Genomic DNA, 20,192 nt, shown 5'->3' on the forward strand with positions numbered 1-20,192 from the left:
CACTCTGACATAACAGGCATGTGATAAAAGACTGATTAACATATGGTCTTATTGGACAGTGTCTTATTGTCAGTAATGGAAATCAGTTAAGTGGCCTGATAAGCAACTGCAAACTTTATAGTTCCCATTTAATTTTCCATTAGTGTCAAGATGGTATCCGATTTCTCTCACCCGGCTTGTGTCTAACTCTTGCCATGACAATGAACGAGTCTGGATACCAGCAGGGCCACCATCCACCCAGGCGTTTGCCATGCGTATAAGGGGGAGAAAGGGATTTTGATAGGTGATTTCCGTGGTACCCTGGTTAGTGTTGAATGCTCTGCATGGGCCAGGGAACAGTATCTCACTTTGCCTCTAGATTCTCTGTAGGGGGGCGGTTAGAAGCTACTCGCTCCCGGAAAATCTGTTTGTCTCGTCATAACCTTTCGATGGCGAGTGACGGACTGTGGAGGCCAAATGTTTAGGAGGGTTGCTGCACAGGTCTAATTCGAAACTTCCCCCTAATAAGTACTGTATCCCGTTGGTACCTCTAGCATCCACACCGTTTGAGGTGTGGCCTCCAGAATGTACGGATCTGTGGCATGTGAAGAGCCAAGGGGAAGGTATTCTATATATTAGAGGGGAAGAAAACCTCCAGAAAAAACATCTCGCTCTTGATAAGGACGAGGGAGACTAATTAAACGCTTCTTGCAGATGAGGTGCCAGAAGGAAGGTGGGATCCTGGAGGTCTATTCGACATTCACTTCCTTTGTGCCAGATCTAAATTCTGCCAAGAAAGGGCTGTCACTTGGACATTTCAATCTGGGTTCGAGGAAATCTGAACTACCGGATTGAGCGTTAATTGATTACTATGTAGCCAGAGGCATTCCAGGAGAATTCAATTCTGAGAGATGATGGTGGCGACTAAATAGGCTAGATCCCTTGGAGTAAAAACTGTAGCTCGTAGGATCTATTTTTGTTTAACAGGGGTTAACACTTTTCTTGATATTATGTGGATCCCTAGCTCCTGATTTATGAACTGGGTGATTTCAGCAATGCAATGTCGGATTCTCGGGGAAAACTAGTACCCAGTCGTCGAGGTGGGCGATCATCTGCTCTAATGATCTCGTCTAGATTTCATGTATTAACGCCCTTAACCAGTGCTGCATGATTGCGGGCGCTAAGGTATGCCCCTTTGGCAGTCTATTCCATTGGAAATATTTGCCTTTTACGTATATGCTATAGAAGCGCCTTTGGGATGGGACAATGAGAATCTGCCAGAATGTATCCATGAGGTCGATTTTCGCGAGGAAGGAGCGTGGAGAGATTGTTTCAAGTGCCTTGGCGGTGTCCTTCAGTGTGCATTTAGGTTAATGATAAAATTTAGTCCAATCTGACAGATGTTGAATGATTCCAACACCCCCTGATGCCTTTGGAGTCGCAACAAGGGGAAAGAAACAAGAAGGCCTGGCCATCGCCAACACTTGCTTTTGTGCTAAAGTATTAACCCAATGGAAAATCTCGAGTGTTGCCTGAGTTGTTTGAAAGATATACAGGGCCTCTGTAGGCTTTGCATGATTGGCTTCTTCTGTAAATATGGCCCTGACAGATGCATTTTGTTATGGAATGCGAAGGCTGTGGGAAAGACGGACACTTCTATGTTATCAATCACCACTGTCCTCTAGACTGGATACACTAGGGGATGTCTCCCTGGCTGCTTATTTGGTAGTGGGTCGTTTGGGGCCTAAATCGAGTGAGGTCTGACATTTCCATTTCCTGGTCTATCAGAGCATCTCGTTGCTACACTGGAGTACTGCTTGGATGACGACGACTCGCACCGACGCTACTCCTGACTAATGGAGACGCCTTTTTTATTTACATATTTTGTGATAAATATACATTTATATTGTCGTATCCCCGCGTCTTCGAAGGAATATTGGCGACACGAGAAAGTACCCCACGAGTCGAGTGGCTGCCTCGAGGGTAAAACGGGAGCTTTGAGTTTGGTGGGTGATGACGTGGAGAGGAGTTCCTCGATAGAAATGGGGGAAAATAAAAAAAAGGAACTAAATAAGAGTACAACGACGGTCCCGATTTAATATAGGAGAACAGAGTTTACAGTAATATATATATATTCCCTGGGTGCCGCTTGGCGCTTCCAAACAGAGGGGCCCCGGTCCAACCTTCCTCTCGCGTTCCGAGTCCCAGACCGACCTCTTCAGGATCACCCACTGGTTAGTCCACGGCTAGTCAACAGTTATCGCTGTCGGTCCATAGTCCACATCGAGTCACCAGGGGTGATTCGGATACTCGGACCCACGCCATTACTTAATCACATAAGCGGGGGGGTAGGCATCCTGGCCAGTGAATCACACGGCAGAACACGCGGATGCAACAATATTAAATCTCCAAGTGTAGTTATCCACATCCCGAAGGCAATGGATATATCCCATAAGTTCAAATATATGTATATATCCTACATGTCCACTAGAAAACAGCACTATTCGCACACGCACTGGAGGGCGCTACCGGTCCCTCAACTTCATATGTTTCCGGTAGACGTCCGTGGACACCCTAATGGCCGCCGAACACGTTCTCCTGCTCAGCCCAGGAGCCCTGCCCTTCTGGATGCCAAGTCGGGATAAATAATTCTCTCCAGCACATTTTGCGGTTAATAACCGGGCTCTTGGGTTAAGTTTTAGCCTCTATTAGACCATAGATTTCCATCTCCACACTCCAGCGCATCTTCAGCCCATTTCGGGGTGTTTCTGACAAAAGACGCCCAACGACATCTTCGACTCAAACGATCGAGGGCGTTCGAAATCGAGGCGCAAGGAATGCTATCACTACCTCAGTCAGTTCAATCGGGCTCACAATCCTTGCTTTTTGCCTTAGTACGGGCAGTCCAAAGCTCAACCGACTGGGCCCCACCGGGACTCCCAAATCGCTTTGGATTCCTAGGGCCTCTTGTAGGTTGAGACCTCAGGGTTGAAAATTGGTGTTCTGGCAGCACCGAACCATTCTCGTTAGCCGTATTTCCAGACGCTGTCCTACTCTCACGTGGACGTGGGGATTGGTGTATGGAATTCCGAGCCTCTCCAACCATGCTAAAATAATTGGCTTGTCGGAATATTTTGTTTCTGAGGGGTTGGAATTCTTTCACGCACGCCTAAGAAAGTGACCAAGGAATTGTGATACTCTCCAGTGTGTCCACTGGGAAATGAATGGGTCCCAATATACTGGCCTGGTTTTAGATTAAGTCGGTAGCCCTAAGGGGCAGGTTGTCTCCTTAGGCGAGGAGGAGGTTGGAGGCCTCGTATTAGTCCCTGCGAGACATCTTGTGATTCAGCAACTTCCCGAAGGAAGCAAAAAAGTGCCAAAATTCCTATTATTCCGTCAAGGGTAAAAACCCTGCAGGCCGGTACCGTAGTAGTTTGTGGAAATTAGGCAGCTCTAATGGAAGCGGAGCTGGCGCTGTAATGGGCTTAGCGGAAAGAGCATGTCAGTTCGCTTGCGTCCGAGGTTGACTGAGCGACCCGCCCCGAAACGCGAGATCGAGTGAACATTGCCCAGGCAAGGGCTGGTGATCCTGGGGAAATAAAAACTCCCTGACGTTCAGGTTGAATACCCCGAATGGCGTTTATTCTCTCTGGTACATGGATAGATTAGGGGGCCTTCTTCCAGGGAAAAGACCATGTGTAGATGCCTATGGGGCGAGGAAGGTCCCGGTGGCGGCTACAGCCTCCGGGCGGATGCAGCTGTCTTCGGCGGCTTTGGCTCAGTGCCGGGCGGGACGAGCCGAACAGAATCCGCGTCACCCGCGGGTCGTTAATCCGGCGGGGTAGATTGGGGACGTTCGCGTACGGCATCACGGGCGACTCCATGGGCCGGGGCTGGTATCGCGACGTGGTCAGCGTTAGGGGGCTGAGCACTGGCCACGGGTGGCGGGCGGCCTCAGCCACCCAGGCCAAGTATTCCTCGATCGTCGGCGATGTCTCCGGAGTTGACGGAGGCCGCGAAGGCGGCGGGGTGCGGGAGCGGCAGGGAGGCGTCGAACCGGGCAGGGCCTCCTGGCGGCGCCGGGCTCGGGTGGTGTTCCTGGGGCGTCGGGGCTGGCGCGGCAGTCAGCTGATTAGTTTTTGGCGATGGTTGTCTCGAATTCTTCCAGAGGGGAGCGGAGTTGACCGAGGATGCGGTCGTTTCTCTAAGGACTCCCACCTCCTACTCTCCTTTTACGGGCTTTTTTTACTTTTAAAGATTTTATTTCCGTAAAGAACAGAATTACAAGAGTGGATATAAAATATACAGTGAAACATAACATCAACAAATCCGGGTTCCGTATTTGTTGATGTTATGTTTCACTGTATATGTTTCACTGGGATTTTAGGATCAGCTCCTCTTCGGGGTGGAAATAACAAAAAAGGACAGGCTACAAAGAGGGTAGCGTTTGGGGAATAACCTTGTTTAAAATGCTTTTAGCGGGAGTGGTATAGGCCTGACATTCGTCCGCGGGCGGAGGGAAACCAGTAAAACCTCCGCCAGACCACCGGAGAAGAGAGTTGGGAAGGAGAGTAACATTAGAAGTAATGACAGAAACAAGTAAATAACAATTGAACAGATAACAGTAAATTAAAGGTAACAAAAGGATTAACCATAAATGTTTTTCACGTAAGGAACACAAGTTCTTGGAATGTCTAGCTGTAGCACTCTATCACTTTATTAAGTTTGTTGTGCCAATCACTTGTCACTTCACTTCTTGGTTCTTCAATGACGAAGGGGAATAAGCGGTAAATCTGGGTCCGGTTGCAGGGATGACGGGAGCGGCAATATGGTGCGCACCTAATGAGGCGGCAGGGCAATCTCGGGGTTGTGGGTCGGGTAGAGTGTAGAGATGACACGAGCTGGTGACTGCAATTTAATCGCGGGACGGCAACTTAGTAGTCCTCCCAGGTGGCTCAGAATGTCGGTGGGCAGCTCCTCGTTGTGGTCCGCCAGTCGAGCCGCTGTCCTGATGCGGGCACGACACAACCTGCGGAGAATAGGTTCTACTTCAGTTCGGTCATATACATATTCCCTAGGGGTTTCGTGCGGGAGGAGGAGCAACCGTCGTAGAACTCGCCGCTCCAAGGATGCGAAAAGCTCCAAATTATTCCGTATGGGGAGGACCGCGAGCGCGGCGTACTCAATTGCGGGTCTCGGAAAGGCCTAAACTTGTATAGAAGCACACCGCAGCTCTCGGACACCCCACGGCCGTTTGCCCGTACGGCACGAAGCAAGTTAGCACCCCCCGCGGGTAGGGGGATAGAGAATACCCCCGCAGTATCCCTGCTTGTCGTAAGAGGCGACTAAAAGGGCGGGGAGAAAACCCCGAAAACAAACCCCAAGCCAGCAAGGGATGCGTCCGGACAGTCCTGTGGATCCACTGTCTGTGAGCGGCCATACCACCTGGCCTGCGATCCGCCCAGGTGTTTGCCGTGCCTGGAGACCCGTAAGGGAGAGAAGGGGATCCTGGAGGGTGAGCTTTCTGGTTCCCAGCAGGGTGTCGGATGCCCTGTATGGACCGGGGAGTGATACCCCTCTTCGGCCCTGGATTTCGTGTAAACGGGAGGCCGGGAGCTAGCCACTCCCGGTCAATCGGCTTCCGTCGCGTTTTCGCTCCGGTGGCGAGTGCCAAGGTTGTGGGGGTCTGCGTAGGGAGGTCGGAGATGTAAGGGTTTTGGTGGGCCCTTGCACCGAAGACCACCCCCGAAACAGACAACCACTCCTGAAACGCTATATCCCTCGAGTTAGCCCTGGCGACCGCTCCGGTTTGGCGGAGTGGCGTCCCAAATGTGTGGCACCGTGGTGGGTGGGGAGGCCGAGGGATGAATAATCTATTATTATGGAGGAAAAACCCTTTCCACCACTAAAAAGATCCCGTCCGGACACCGGCGGGGAAGAAAAGTGTATTGGCGCATGTAAGCGCTACTTAATTATGTCGTGCATAAAGGAAGGTGAGACCTTGAAAAAGGTTTCTCCTTTCTTAATTCGCAGAGTGTAGTCACAGATTGTGCCTGGGGACCCAAAGAGCGTGAAGAAGCTCAGGGATGGTACACTTCTGATATAAGTTAAGTTCAACGCTCTTGGCGGCAGCTACAAAAGGTATCCCTCGTACGTCCGGGAATCTTAATCGAGCTCCTGTCCCTTGGTGGAACGGGGAATGCGACAGGGCGATCCGGGCAAGGAAAAAAGCGCTGAATATTTTTAAAAAATACCCCACGGCAACTAATCTGGCATCGTACCGACGCCTGAGAGCGCGAGCTCGAAGGGCCATCAAGGAGGCCAAGAGGGCTTCCTGGATAGAATACGTCTCTACCATCAACCATCGCACGCCACTTGGTCAGGAATGGGACAAAGTTAAGAAAATCTCCGGGTCCAAGGCCTCATTTGTCATCTCGCCACTGGTTGTTGCTGGCCGGGTGGTTACTTCACCTGCCGAAATAAGCAACATAATTGCCAGTCAGTTCGCGGCCAATAGCAGTGACGAGGGCTATGCCGCGGACTTTGCGAACATGAAGAGGCGATGCGAGAGAGTCCCTCTCAATTTTGGTGCAGGTCTTACACGGGAATATTACAATGAGCTTTTCACGCCTATCCAGTACATGGTTACAGTAGGGGACCCTCTCCCAGGGAGAAGGTCGTGTCGTTTGCCTGAAGGGCGCGTGGAGTCCGACGCAGCTACAGTTGCCGGATGGCGGCCGGGGTCCTCGCCGGCTGGTCGCGGGACCCGACGGTCCGGCGAGCCAAATAGGACCCGCGGGTCGCTAAGCCGTGGGCGTGGGGTGGGCGGCGTCAGGGGACTCAGGACCGGCCACGGAGGAAGGGCGACCGGCCGACCGGCCAACCAGGTTCGGTAGTCCTCGAGGGTCGGCGATGATCCCGGGGTGGTCGCCGGAGGTGCTGGTGTCGGAGCGGCGGGGCGGCGGGTCGGTCCTCCCGAGTGGCGCCGAGCCCGGATGGCGTTTCGAATTCGTCCGGTGGAGCTTGGTCCTGGACTCAAGAGGGCGAGCGAAACCTGGGGGCGAGGACCTCGCTGCGCGACCAGGTAGCGTGGGTGGGGAGAGGGAGAGTAAACCTGAGGGCGAGTACTCCTCGCTGCGCCGACAGGTAGCGTGGGAGTGCGAGGATCTGCTCACTGCGCTCTTTCTCCCTTGGGACTCCCACCCTGCTCTGTCTGTAAGTCTCAGGGCCCTCCTTATATACATGCCCTGGCCCTGGCGGTAGCCAATGGGCGAGCGCTGAGGGGACTCCGGGGGAGGGGAGAAGTGTAGGCACTTCCACGTGACTGTGACGCATCGCTCGCCACGTGGCACTCTCCCCCTTTCGCATCGGAGCGCGGGTGGAGGGGAAGCTTCTCCGCTGCCGGGAGATTTGAATTTCCTTCGCTCTGCAGAGCGGGCTTTGGCCACAGTAGGCGCACATCATAATCCATATGGTTCATATTGGGAAAATTTGTTAAATTGCGCCGTTGATGCTTCATGCACTCATCTCGAGTGTAACGGGTGGGCTTTGGATACTGGTAACGATTTAGACCTTCAGACCGCTGCAAACAAAGGATTCGAGAAAAGATAGACATGGTTCCCAATAGCAATCTAATAGAGTTGGAAGGAAGATTACACGTTGACATTTTCAACACTCCAAGAAAACTTCTTACTGGTGTGAACGTTGAGATCGTTCTGACGATGAAAGATTCAGTTTTACATTAAGGAATGTGAAACCTCATCAACGCTAAAGATTTTACACGCTACACTCTTCGTGCCTAATCATAACATCAATCCCTGAGTGTTATTTTCTCACGAATATCTATTGAAAAAACAACCGGCCATATATCCATATAAGCGAACGGAAGTTAAGACTTTCACCCATTCCAGTAATATCGATTCAATCAAAAATGCGACTTCAATATTCGGTCAAATTCCTTCCTCTATTAGTAATAATGGTAGATGGTGACGCATTTTCGGGGAAAAAAGAGAAAAATCCAGTTAACCGAAAGCATTATTCGATGACCGGATTCAACTTATACGTAAACGGTACTGCTATACCGTTGAGTAGTGTGAAAACGAAATTCCACACCGAGAAAAATATTTTATTATTTATAAAATATTACTCGCGCCTTCCTTCAACTCTATTCACCCTTAGGTACGAACCATAGTGATTGGGTAATCGGATATCTATGGACATGTTCAAACACGGATATACAGTACTAGCGTGGGATCTCACTCCGGATAGGAGTGGCGAGGAAAGTCACGTGTTTAAACCGATTAAGGTAATGTTAGATTTGAAGCTAACTTAAGTTAATCTTCCAAACTCCGTCCTCATCAGCTATGCCGAATACTATGCACAATTCAGGATTGATGAAAATAGGCTCATTGTTAGTTAATTTGAGTAGTCATTCTTCTTGCAAACAGATGACATCGAAGACGTTTTATCAGGAGATCTTAGAACGAAAAGTATGTTTAGAGGCGTTTTTCCATCAGATCGACTACCTGACCATCCCAAGCGTGGAATTTATGTAGTAAATTTCGATCCTTCACACGAACCGGGAATTCACTGGGTCGCGGTAAGCGTGTTCAACAGAAAACGTGCTGAGTATTACGACTCCTATGCTTTTCCTCCCTCGGTCGCAGATATTATCACTTTTCTGAAACCCTTCAAAGTCATGGTAAATCCCGTTCGGTTGCAAAATTACCAATCAGATCTTCGTGGGGAGTTTTGCTTGTAGTGATGTCTTGATCAGACATGGAAGAGATTTATCTCGAGTGGCTGCGAAGAATCTCCGGGAGGATCAAATTTTTTTGTAGTGATCTCTTGATCAGACATGGAAGAGGAGATTCATCTCGGGTGGCTGCGAAAAATCTCCTGGAGGATCTTTGGACACTTAAGAGTTATTCCTCAAAATAAATTACAATCAACAAGGAGTTAATTAGAGTTACAGTAGAGTATAATGGCTATCACCTGGGTCTGACGTGACCCGTCCAAGAGGTAAGAAGACCACAATTCAGAAAATGCCCTCGTCTTTTCCTTTTTGGGGCGTTTAAATACATTCATCCAACACCGGAACTTTGGGGGGAGATGGGGTGGGGGTTAAAGGAAAACAGGGGGGGGAAGTGCAAGGTCTCTCGCTCCATGCTCGGCTCTAGGCGATAGCGGTGAACTTTGGATTGCTGACCCACTTGGATATCTTTGTCCTCTGTCTGAATGCCTCTTGTCCTGGAATAATTTTAATATTGCCAGGGTATTTACACCTGAGACACCTTCCCTAATGGCCCATTACCGTTACCCCTCACCGTAGCTGAGCGGCGATCAGTACACCTCCCTCCTAAGAGAAGAGGAAACACCTATCCCCGGGTGTTTTTCTCTGTATCATTAGCGTTTCCCTCGGGCAGGTTAGGAAACCGATCGTCTCTCTCTCTCCCAGGGGACGATAGCACAACAATGGAAGTAAGTTCAATTTACTCTTCAATTTGAGGTAATCTTTCATCAGACAGGTTAACCTTATTCAAAAACTCTGGTTTAAACACTATGGCCTTAAAGATTCACATTCTTTAAAGGATTTGAAATGGTTTGGAAAACATCTGTGACAACAACTGCAGCAGTAACATGAAATCATCAATCCAATCACCATTAATCCTAAAATTGTTAAATAGGATAGATGCACCACTCTGGCAGAATGGTGTAGTTTCCATTCTTGTTCTGAATTTAGTTTCTCGGCTTCATCCATCTTATGACTAACATATTGTAAAGTCTTCTAAATTATTAGTGACATGTTTAAGTGGTGCATTCAATTTCACTTGTTCAAACTTGAGTTTGACCCCATCGTCTTCACAGCATTAAAACCACAGGTATTGCAATTTTCCACTAGATATTTTATTTCAACACTACCGGTTTCGATGTTTTCGCATCATCATCAGGTGTGAGCACAAGTGCGTATCTTCTTCACATATATAGTTGCATACAAGGGTAGGGGGGTTTAAGGGGGGGAAAAAGGGACAAGGGGAATTCCATGAGGGGAAAGGATGAAAGGAGGGGTCAAAGAGGCGGGGAGGAACAGTGGGAATTCCATGGGCTGGGGGTTTTTTGGGGGCAATACTGAGAATTAACAATACGACAGCCGGATTGGCACAGGTAATAAAATAAAGACATTGAGCTGTAGGGGGCCCCGCAGCAATGAAGGGCCGGAACAATCTGCTGGTGGGCCTCGCGAGTGATGTCCCGTGGCAAGGGTCGTTGCTCTGCTGGCTGGATGACGTCCTTAGGACGCCTGCGATGCGTCGGGGGATCAGTGGTGTTGTCCGTCGAGTCCATCCGGGGAATCGGAGGAACGGGGAGGGGAAAGGGGTGGTCGTTAACAGGGAGGAAGTAGGGGGGGGGCAGGAGAAGAGGAAGGTTAAAATTGGGGAAAACTATTGGGGAAATTGATGGCTAGAAGGGGGGAATGTGAAGTGACAAACACATCATTAAGGAGGGGAATTCCTTTTTTTGTGTGTTGTATTATTTCACACTGTTCGAGTGCGTCCAACTTGCGCCCTTTCGTTTGTAGATGTAGCACTTTAAATTCGAAGTTGCAGTGATGGCCTGTTTCGATTATGTGTTTCGCGAGATTAGAATTCGTGTTATCTGCATAAATTCCTCTTCGGTGTTCCTTGATCCGATTGTCAAAACTCCTCCCTGTTTGACCGATGTAACTGGCCTGACACTCGCACTCAAGCATATACACCCCACTCCTTTTTTTCCTGTCGATCGGGTCCTTAATCTGGCTTAAACACTTGGATAGTGTTGATGGAATATAGAATGAAATTCGGAAATTGTCCTTGGGGATGGCTTTGGTTATATTGTATGAAAGATGGTTCACGAACGGAATTTTGCACCATTTCCGATCTAACGTGTTCGTGTCCTGTGTGAGTGTAGTGCAGATAGAGGTGGCTTGTTTTCTTATTTTCTTCTTAAGGAGCGTATCAATGAGGTTGGCGTTATACCCGTTGTTGACAGCAATGGTTTTTATGATGTTTACTTCACGGTCCCAGTTGTCCTGGGACATCGGGATTCTAATGAGTCTATTTATCATGGAGTGGAAACTGGCTAGCTTATGGGATATGGGGTGGCACGAATCTGATGGAATTACTTGATCTGTGTAGGTGGGCTTTCTATAGATTTTGAAGGTATGTTTTTGGTTATGTAGACCTATGGTTAGGTCGAGGTAATTGATTTCGTCTTCCACACTTTTTTCCATAGTGAAATTAATGGCTGAGTGTAAGGAGTTTAAAAACTGATGGAACTTCGTCAACTGTCTATCGGTCCCTGTCCAGCCTCATAAAACGTCATCCACATATCTGAACCAATAGAGGACATTATCTACTAATTTATCTTTGCCATTAAATATCTTTTCTTCTAAATTGTCCATGAAAATTTCTGCAAGGAGTGGTGAGAGAGGTGATCCCATAGCTAAGCCTTCTTTTTGTCTATAGTATTTGTTATTAAAGAGGAAATAATTTTGATCTACGCACACCTGAAGTAACTTGCGTAATTCACTGTTGATATCCGGGCTGATGTTGGCCTTTGAAAGTATGTCATGAGCGTATAATATCGCCTCATGCGTGGGAACGGATGTGAACAAATTACAAACATCGAATGATACTAACTTCACAGTTGTTGGCATATTGATATTTTGGAGTTGTTCCACTAGATTGACTGAATTTTTAATCCCATATTTAGGTTTGAAATTTGACATTTGGCGGAAAATTGAGTTTAACTTAAAGGCCAGCTTGCCATAACCAAAGCCATCCCCAAGGACAATTTCCGAATTTTCCGAATCCGAGGCCGAGCGGGCATAGGGAGGTAGGACGGTCCGAGAAGGACGGTCGGCCGGATTTAGTTTGGAAGGGACATACCTCCAGGTCACGTTCCGTGACAGTTCTTTTATTAGTTCAACATACAATGTAATTACAGTTTGATTTGAAAATACCGCTCCCCGGCCGCGGGAGAAACTATGAATTACAGCCATGTTATCTACAAAAATGTTAATGGCCGTGTCTGGTTCAGCGATGCTCACCGAGTGGTGCGCTGCCATAATTGCGGCCAACGCCTCCGCTTCAACTATTGGGGTCTCCTGCTCCAATGCCCAGATTTCAGTAGCGTTTAACATCGGTATGGTCCAAACTGCTTGCCATGGCGTGGCATCACTACACATCAAGGATATATCTATAGTTAACAAATTCACGTGGCTGGTGCCAAACCCCTTCATCCCATAGACGGGACAACCATGTGGTGTCGCGTTGCGCTGTCTGAGTGATCAGGAACAACGGTAGACGAAGCACATAGGCACCAAGAAATGAATCCCGCTGCTTTAGGGATGTCGCGGGTGCGGATGCGTTTAACCCCGTTTTTAATATAACAAATCCGTCTTAAAGAGTAGCGCGTAAGCTTGAGGGTCATGTCGACGGTGTCTGTCTTAACGCCTAAGTATTTAATTCTGGTTGCTGGGGTTAAACGACTTTTCTTAAAATTTATTGTTATCTGGAGGGTATCGCGTAGAATTTCTATAATATTGGGTATTAAGCGTTCCGTATTCCCATCAAACAACAGCAACCAGTCATCTAAGTACGCGATCATCACTATTCCAAACTCGCGATATACCTCGTTTATCACTATCTGTTCGCGTGTACCTTCACACATTTGCCCTGTCTAGGTATAACTACATTCACCCCTTCCTAGTGACTAGATACGGTCCTATCCATTGTGCGGATAACTTTTTTGACCTACCTCCCCTGACCAACACATCGAACAGTAGCACCTTGTCACCGGGTTTGAATATTTCAACGTTCGTTGATCTGTCGTAATATCTCTTATTCTTCTCCTTTGCTTCTAGCAGGTTTTCTCTTGCTTTATGATAGCACCTTTGCAATCTGGAGTTCAATTCTTTCGAGTAGTCATCATGGCAATATTGCGTAGTAGGAGTCTCTTTTTGAAGATATCCAGGTATGTAGGCTGCTCTGCCAAACATTAGTTCATGCGGCGTGAATCTCGTAGCCGTATGAGTTGTTGTAAACGAAGATTGCATAAGCAATCCATTCGTCCCAGTTCCTTTGGTCTTCTGCTATGAAGTGCCTTAAATATTCTGTCTAAAAATAGTTTAATGCGTGCCCTCCAAAGATCCGTTGCTCTGCGGTCGAAATGCCGTGGTCTGAATCTTGATTTTCATCATCCGGCAAACTTCCTTAAATATTGCACCAGCCCAAACAAGGGCTCGGGTCCCTGGAAAAATAAAACCTCCCTGCCGTTCTGGTTGATTACCCCTAAGGGCGTTTATTCTGTCCAGTACATGGTTACAGTAGGGGACCCTCTCCCAGGGAGAAGGTGAAGTGTCGGTTGCCTGAAGGGCGCGTGGAGTTCGGGGCAGCTACAATTGATGGCGGACGGGATCCTCGCCGGCTCCTGGCTGGTCGCTGGAGCGGCGTCGCGGCGGGTCGGTCCTCCGTGCGGTGTCGAGCTTGGTTGGCGCTGGGAGGCGGCGCGGTTGACGCGGCATTCGTCCAGTTGAGCTTTGGTGCGCGAGGGCGAGGATCTTCTGGCTGCGCCACCAGGGCGTGGGGAGAGGGAGAGGGTGAGCGAGCCTGGGGGCGAGGATCTTCTCGCTGCGCCACCAGGTAGCGTGGGCAAGGGCGAGGATCTTCTCGCTGCGGTCTTCTCCAGGGACTCCCACCCTTCTGTCTTTAAGGGTCTCAGGGCCCTCCTTATGTTCGGATCCGGGCGGTAGCCAATGGGCGAGCGTTGAGGGCCCCCGGGGGCCCTCAACGCGTTATCGCGTTTATCGCGTTAATGAAGACACGATCTTCATAATCAATCTCATAACCATTTAACTCCACGAGGTGGAGTACACGTGCATATGCCACCACCGAGATGTAGTAAGCATAAATGGAATAGTGCACCTTTTTCGAAAATCCTGGGTTGCGCGCACGCAAATCTTCAAACGTGGACTGAATCAGTTGAGTGAGTCCTTCTAAACCAGGATAGAAATCTTGTCTATCAGCTAAGGGAGCCAGCTCCTCCCCTGCATCTGCAAATACAGCCTCCCTATATAGGGGGTCATTCTTCTCAGCACTCGGTATTTTCGAGAGATGCTGAGGCGTTGGAGGCCCACTGTTGGCACCTTCCTTATTCTGTGGGCGGGGGCCCTGAACATTAGTTTTGGGCTGTTGTCCCCTGCCACCACCACGCCCACGGCGTGCTTCAGGAGCTGAATATGATCGCTGGAACTCCTGGGTTTCTATCGGTTGGAGTTGCTGCTGGCCTTGATGATGGTGATAGCCGAAGGGCCTTCTGCCCCGAACTCTCCCTCCGCGTCCATAAAATCCGCGGGGTTGGGAGTAACCTCCCTGACCGCAGAAATCTTCAAAATTATTATTTATGTCGGCGTCCGCCTCCACGTTTTTAGTGAAACGATGTGTAACTACACAAATAAAAATGGAAAAATTGAAAGGCACTTTTCGTTCGCTACCCCCGCGGGTTGGGGATAGAGAATACTCCCGCAGTATCCCTGCTTGTCGTAAGAGGCGACTAAAAGGGCGGGGAGAAAACCCCGAAAACAAACCCCAAGCCAGCAAGGGATGCGTCCGGACAGTGCTGTGGATCCACTGTCTGTGAGCGGCCATACCATCTGGCCTGCGATCCGCCCAGGTGTTTGCCGTGCCTGGAGACCCGTAAGGGAGAAAAGGGGATCCTGGAGGGTGAGCTTTCTGGTTCCCAGCAGGGTGTCGGATGCCCTGTATGGACCGGGGAGTGATACCCCTCTTCGGCCCCGGATTTCGTGTAAACGGGAGGCCGGGAGCTAGCCACTCCCGGTCAATCGGCTTCCGTCGCGTTTTCGCTCCGGTGGCGAGTGCCAAGGTTGTGGGGGTCTGCGTAGGGAGGTCGGAGATGTAAGGGTTTTGGTGGGCCCTTGTATCGAAGATCCACCCCGAAACAGACAACCACTCCTGAAGCGCTATATCCCTCGAGTTAGCCCTGGCGACCGTTCCGGTTTGGCGGAGTGGCGTCCCGAATGTGTGGCTCCGTGGTGGGTGGGGAGGCCGCGGGACGAATTATTAATTATTATGGAGGAAAAACCCTTTCCACCAACAAAAAGATCCCGTCCGGACTCGGGCGGGGGAGATCAATGCATAGGTGCTTGCAAGCGGTACCTCATAATGTCATGTGCTAAGGAAGGTGAGACCTTGAAAAAGGTCTCTCCTTTCCTTATACGGAGAGTGTTGTCGCAGATAGTACCTGGGGACCCAAAGAGCGTCAAGAAACTAAGGGACGGTACTCTGCTTATAGAGACGAATAACGAAAAGCAAAGCGAGAAATTATTGGCAATGGGAATGCTCCATGACATTCCGGTAAAAGTGGAGGTGCACCGCACTCTCAACACTTGTCGGGGAGTCATCAGCCATTACGACCTCCTCTATGTTGACGTCGACGAAATCAAGAGAGAAATGTTCTCTCAGGGAGTGACGGACTGTCGTCGACTAACGACAAGGCGCAACGGCGAGAATATTAACACCACGTCCGTGATTTTGCCGTTCGCTCGTGATAGGCTGCCCGACAAGGTATTCATTGGATACGAATCGGTCCCAGTGAGGCCGTTCATTCCTAATCCCGTGCGTTGTTTTCAGTGCCAACGTTTCGGCCACGTCGCGTCGCGCTGTGAGGGCAAGGCAACCTGCCCGCGCTGTGGCAAGGACGCGCACGAGGATAGAGAGTGCTCCTCGGAAGCTCTTTGCGTCAATTGCGAGGGTACACATCCAGTGTACTCCCGTGATTGTCCGAAGATGAAGGAGGAAAGAAAGATCATGGAGATAAAGACGCTGGAAAAGACTTCATATTTGGAAGCGAGGAGGAAGTACAGGGCACTCGTCGCCCCAACTTTCTCCCGGTCCTTTGCTTCCGTCGCGTCTACCCCATTGCCAAAGTGCACCATCGCCACGCAAACTGACGCCCCACAAGTCACCGCTTTGGTCACGCAAAGCAAAAAATTAAAAAGCACCAAAGAGACAAAGAGTAAGGTGGACAATGAGCCACCTACTCCGGTGGGCCCTTCGAAGAAGAGCCCACAAAGAAAAACCACCAAGGGGAACACGACGATACGGCGTGAGAAGACCCCTTCCCCTACACCTCCCGCAAAACCAGGGAGGCCGGAGGTTCTGGAGGACCAGAGTATCTCGGATACGGAGGTTCTGGCAACTGAGTGGAGGAGGAAACATCGCTTTAAGCGATGATTTCTTAAAAACCGGTCATCTCCCAAATTTTAAAACACAATTATTTATCTATTTATTTATTTTAATTATAATTAATTTTAATGGCCTTTTTACTGCAGTGGAACTGCAACGGTTTTTATCGGCACAAGGAGGAGCTGGCCGTTTTAATGGACGCTTTTGATCCCTCTTGCATCTGTCTGCAAGAGACGCATTTTAAGGCGACAGACAAGGGTGTTTTAAAGGGGTGCACTGTTTTTAGACTTGACGACACGAGTGGTCAACGCGCCCAAGGAGGAGTGGCAGTTGCGATTCGCGAGGCCCTTTACACCTCCCGAGTCCAACTGAACACCCCATTCCAGGCAGTGGCTGTCACAGTGCACACCCCAGAGACGATGACGTTATGCAACGTCTATCTGCCGGAGGGTGCACCGGTAACTCGTTTTAACTTGGAAGCCCTTGTCCGTCAGCTACCTCGTCCATTTATTTTGATGGGCGATTTTAATGCCCATGATCCACTATGGGGAGGCCCATCCACCCCAAGCAATAGGAGAGGCCGAATTTTATCGAATTTTATTGAGGATTTTAATTTGTTTTTATTAAATAGCGGGGAAAAAACTCGCTTCAACAGCTTCACAGGGGAATTTTCAGCAATAGATCTTGCCATATGCTCGAGAAGCCTAGCCCCGAAGCTGAAGATGATCGTCCACAACGATCTCTGTGGGAGTGACCACTTTGCTCTTCTACTCGAGAAAGTAGACCGTTCGCCAAACACCTTCAGACCTCCGGAAAACTGGCGTATCAGCCGTGCCGACTGGTCGCTTTTTAGGAACAATTTTCATTTTAAACATGACGCAAGTCTAGACGCGTTGCAAAATGTCGAGACACTGACTTCAACGCTCGTAGCCGTAGCTACCGAAAGTGTTCCTCGCACGTCTGGCACCCTTCATCGAGCACCCGTCCCTTGGTGGAACGAGGAATGCGACAGGGCGATCCGGACGAGGAAAAAAGCGTTGAATATTTTTAAGAAATACCCCACGGCAACAAACCTGGCAGCCTACCGCCACCTACGAGCGCGAGCCCGGAAGGCGGTGAAGCAGGCCAAGAGGGCTTCCTGGATAGAGTACGTCTCTACTATTAACCAGAGAACCCCACTTTCGCAGGTATGGGATAAAGTCAAAAAAATCTCTGGGTCCAAGGGCTCCTTCGTCATCTCGCCACTGCTTGTTGCTGGACGGGTGGTGACTTCACCCCCAGAAATAAGCGACACCTTCGCCAAGCAATTCGAGGCCAGCAGCAGTGATGAATTATATGACGCCAACTTCGCAAACTTCAAGAGGCAATGCGAGAGAGTCCCTCTCAATTTTCGCGAAGCTGGAAATCCTGCAGCATACAATGAGCCATTCTCGCCATGGGAACTCGAGTCCGCTATCACGGACTCCCATAACACCTCACCGGGAATGGATCAGATCCACAACGCCTTTCTTCGGAATATTCCGAAGTCAGCGTTGGGGGAGGTCCTCAATACCCTGAACCAATTGTGGATTGAGGGTAGTTTCCCGAATTCCTGGCGGGAGTCCATGGTGATACCCGTTCCGAAACAGGGTAAGAATAAGAGCGACCCGAACAGCTATCGGCCCATCTCTCTCACCAGTTGCCTTTGCAAGGTGATGGAAAGAATGGTTAACCGACGTCTCGTTTGGTGCTTGGAGAGACGACACCTCCTCTCCGACGCTCAGTGCGGCTTCCGGCGTGAGAGGTCCACGACAGATCATCTGGTGCGCACTGACAATTTCATCCAGGAAGCCTTTCTGTTACGCCAACACGTCGTAGCAGTCTTCTTCGACCTCGAGAAGGCCTACGACAGTGTGTGGCGACGAAAGATTTTAAACACGTTGCATGAGTGGGGTTTTAAGGGCAATATGGCCATATTTATAAAAAAAAAATTTTTTTTTTTTTTTTTTTTAACAAACCGCCTTTTTAGAGTAAGGACGGGCAATCATTTATCCCGATCCTACACCCAGGAGAACGATGTATCTCAGGGATCAGTGCTGAGCGTGACGTTGTTCGCCATCGCAATCAACTACGTAACGGAATGCATCAATGCCTCGGTGATGGCATCGCTATTTGTCGACGACCTGGCTATTTTCTGCCGCTCTACAAGACTGACATACGCCTCCAGGCAAGCCCAGGTCACCTTGAACAAACTGGGAGAGTGGTCGCGAAGGAACGGGTTTCGCTTCTCCACGGAGAAAACGAAATGTGTCCCCCCTGCGGGTAGGGGGTTAGAGAATACTCCCGCAGTATCCCTGCTTGTCGTAAGAGGCGACTAAAAGGGCGGGGAGAAAACCCCGAAAACAAACCCCAAGCCAGCAAGGGATGCGTCCGGACAGTGCTGTGGATCCACTGTCTGTGAGCGGCCATACCATCTGGCCTGCGATCCGCCCAGGTGTTTGCCGTGCCTGGAGACCCGTAAGGGAGAAAAGGGGATCCTGGAGGGTGAGCTTTCTGGTTCCCAGCAGGGTGTCGGATGCCCTGTATGGACCGGGGAGTGATACCCCTCTTCGGCCCCGGATTTCGTGTAAACGGGAGGCCGGGAGCTAGCCACTCCCGGTCAATCGGCTTCCGTCGCGTTTTCGCTCCGGTGGCGAGTGCCAAGGTTGTGGGGGTCTGCGTAGGGAGGTCGGAGATGTAAGGGTTTTGGTGGGCCCTTGCACCGAAGATCCACCCCGAAACAGACAACCACTCCAGAAGCGCTATATCCCTCGAGTTAGCCCTGGCGACCGCTCCGGTTTGGCGGAGTGGCGTCCCAAATGTGTGGCTCCGTGGCGGGTGGGGAGGCCGAGGGACGAATCATTTCTTGTTATGGAGGAAAAACCCTTTCCACCACTAAAAAGATCCCGTCCGGACACCGGCGGGGGAGAAAAGTGTATCAGCGCATGTAAGCGCTATTTAATTATGTCTTGTGCAAAGGAAGGTGAGACCTTGAAAAAGGTTTCTCCCTTCTTAATTCGCAGAGTGTTATCACAGATTGTGCCTGGGGACCCAAAGAGCGTGAAGAAGCTCAGGGATGGTACACTACTTATAGAGACCCTGAACGACACACAGAGCGAAAAACTACTTGCTATGGGAACGCTCCATGACATTCCGATTAAGGTGGAGGTGCACCGCACTCTTAACACCTGTCGGGGAGTTATCAGTCACTACGACCTTCTATACGTGGACATCGAAGAAATCAAGAGAGAAATGTTCTCTCAGGGAGTGACTGATTGTCGTCGACTCACCACAAGGCGCAACGGAGAAAACGTAAACAGCACCTCCGTGATCTTGACGTTTGCGCGTGATAGACTACCCGACAAGGTGTTTGTGGGCTATGAATCGGTACCAGTGAGGCCATTCATCCCAAATCCCGTGCGTTGTTTCAAATGCCAACGGTTCGGCCATGTCGCGTCGCGCTGCGAGGGCAAGGCCACCTGCCCGCGCTGTGGCAAAGACGCGCACGAGGATAAAGAGTGCTCTTCGGAACCTCTTTGTGTGAATTGCGAGGGTACACACCCAGTGTACTCTCGTGATTGCCCGAAGATGAAAGAAGAGAGGAAAGTCATGGAGATAAAAACACTGGAAAAAATCCCATATGCGGAAGCGAGGAGAAAATACAGGGCGCTAATCGCTCCAACTTTCTCCCGGTCCTTTGCTTCCGTTGCAACCACGCAATGTGTAAAGTGTACCATCGCCACGCAGACAGAGATCCCGAAGGAATCCCCAATAGAAACCACGCAAGTGCCTAAACCAAAAAGGGTGAAGGATGGAAAGAGTAAGGTGGACAAGGAGCCACCTACTCCTGTGGGCCCTTCAAAGAAGAGCCCACTAAAAACCACCAAGGGGAACACGCCAAAAGGGCGTGAGAATACACCTTCCCCGCCGCCTCCAGTGAAGCCAAAGAAG

Source organism: Hetaerina americana, unplaced genomic scaffold (genome assembly GCF_022747635.1).
Source record: "Hetaerina americana unplaced genomic scaffold, ioHetAmer1.1.p SCAF_499, whole genome shotgun sequence".
In the NCBI taxonomy this organism is placed as follows: Eukaryota; Metazoa; Arthropoda; class Insecta; order Odonata; family Calopterygidae; genus Hetaerina; species Hetaerina americana.